Raw genomic sequence first — 2,241 nt, 5'->3', positions numbered from 1 at the left:
AGAAGAAAGACAGAGAGAAACAGTTACAGAGACAGTTATGTTATTGCTGATGTTACGTGCCTTAGAGTCAGCTATGACTCATAACAGCCTTGTGAATAATAGATCTAAACTCTGTCCTACCCTTTCTCATCAACCTCCACACATGAGCCCATTGCTGCAGATACTGTTTTAGTCCATCCCTTTGAGGGTCTTCGTCTCTTTTGCTGACCCTCTATACTTTCAAGAATGATGTTCCTTTCCAAGGAATAGCCTCTTCTTACAACGTATCCAAAATATGTGCAACGAAGTGTCACCATCTTTGCCTCCAAAGAGCACTCAGGCTGCCCCTTCTCCAAGACCTCTCTGCTCTCTAACAGTCCATGGGATGCTCTTATTCTCCAACACCACAGTCAATTGCAGCAAATCTCCTATCACCTTTATTCAGTGTCCAGCTCTCAGATGAATCTCAGGTGATTTAAAAAACTGCGACTTGGATCAGGTGCATCTCAGTCTTTAAATTGACATCATTGACTCTTCTTGCTACTCCTAGTAGGAGCTCAGTGTCAGGAGCGGGCTGGGGGGAAAAGCCCGAGAACGAGAGTCAGGTTTAGTGGGTTTTTTCCCCACCCCAGCTGGTGCCCAGAGCCCCCTCCCCTTCCTTCCCACCCTTCGCACCCTTTCCCCTCTCTCTGACTCCCCCCCCCCAACTGGGATCACATTGTCACACCCACCATAAGGGAACACAAGGGCAGCCCTGGACTCTCTTGTAGGAAACCTCCCTGGAGATGTTACAGAAGTCCTCATTCTTCAGTAATTTAGTCAGATCGGACCCTGCAAAAGCTGTAAAATGGTAACAGAGCAGCCGATATCAGAAGGGTCAACTGTCAACGTTTGTGTTGGGTTTTCTGTTTTCAGCATACAAGCGATGACCCGTATGGCTTTGTGGAGTCTCATGAACACAGGGATGCAGCTGCTTCCTTAGCGGCTGTGAATGGGAGAAAGACTTTGGGGAAAGGAGGTCAAAGCAAACTGAGCAACAACACTAAGTAGCCAGAAAATAGACACTTCCAACCGTTCCATGTATTTGTTGGGGACCTGAGCCTTGAATAATGACAGAAGATATCATATCAACGTTTGCCCCTTTTGGTAAAATATCGGATGTCTGGGTAGTTAAAGACATGGCAACTGGGAAGTCCAAAGGCTACGGTTTTGTATCTTTTTATAACAAACTGGATACAGAGAATACAATCATGCACATGGGAGGCCAGTGGTTGGGTGGCCGGCAGATCCACACTAACTAACAGGGCTACTCGGAAACCGCCTGCCCTGAAGAGCACGCTAAACAGAACAACACTAAACAGTTGTGGTTTGAAGCTGTGGAAACCAGTCAAGTCCAAATACTTGGACTGTCTACTGTGGAGGAATTGCTTCAGGACTAACAGATCAGCTTAAGAGACAGACATTCTTACCATTTGGACAAATGATGGAAATGAGAGTTTTTCCAGTGAAGGACTATTCGTTGGTTAGATTTTCTACCCATGAAAGTGCAGCCCACGCTTTCATGTCAGTGAATGGTAGTGCAATTGAAGGGCATGATGTTAAATGCTATTGGGGTGAAGAATCTCCTGATATGACTAAAAATTTCCAACTGGTGGACTACAGCCAGCGGGGCCAGTGGAACCAAGTTTAAGGAAACCCACAACAGTATGGACAGTATGTAGCAAATGGGTGGGCAGTGCGGCCCTATGGAGTATATGGACAGGCGTGGAGTCAGCCAGGCTTCGGATCCGTCCATCACCTTCTGCTTGTTGGATGGGTGGATCTGGTGCTCAGTCTCCCCAAGGACAAGCTCCTCCCCCGTAATACCTCCTCCTCACCGAGCTGGACGTGGAATGGCAAGTTACCAAACACAGTGAGCTGGGACTCTAAGCGAAACTGTAACTCATGATGGGCTTCAGTTCCCTGTGACGCTCTGAAGACTTGAAAGCAGACACCAGAAAAAGGAAAATATTTATTTTAAGAAGTGAAATGTTTGGAACCTTTTAGCACAGCTTTGTTTTGGTGATAGATACATGTCTTCTAGTTCTGCTTTTAAATTTTTTTTTTTAATGATGGATATGAACATGGTTTGTCTTTGTGTAAAAAAAAAAATAAAGTTAATAAAGAAAAAAATTGACACCATTGCTCTTCAGGACTTTGAAGAGGTCCCTGAAAGCAGATATTCTCAGTGCTCTTTGTCCTGAGTGCTGCGACCAAGGGTGT

At 45.5% G+C, this 2,241-nt stretch overlaps 1 pseudogene; it reads left to right on the top strand.

Annotated features, from left to right (window-relative positions):
- LOC102866203 overlaps positions 1–1,895 on the top strand; it is a 25,895-nt pseudogene extending 24,000 nt beyond the window's left edge.
- The last annotated feature ends 346 nt before the right edge of the window (positions 1,896–2,241 follow it).

This window comes from Elephantulus edwardii, unplaced genomic scaffold, assembly GCF_000299155.1.
Source record: "Elephantulus edwardii isolate Elephantulus edwardi_28Jun2011 unplaced genomic scaffold, EleEdw1.0 scaffold00374, whole genome shotgun sequence".
In the NCBI taxonomy this organism is placed as follows: Eukaryota; Metazoa; Chordata; class Mammalia; order Macroscelidea; family Macroscelididae; genus Elephantulus; species Elephantulus edwardii.
Note: the sequence above shows the minus strand (reverse complement) of the source record. Positions and strands in the feature narration are given on the sequence as shown.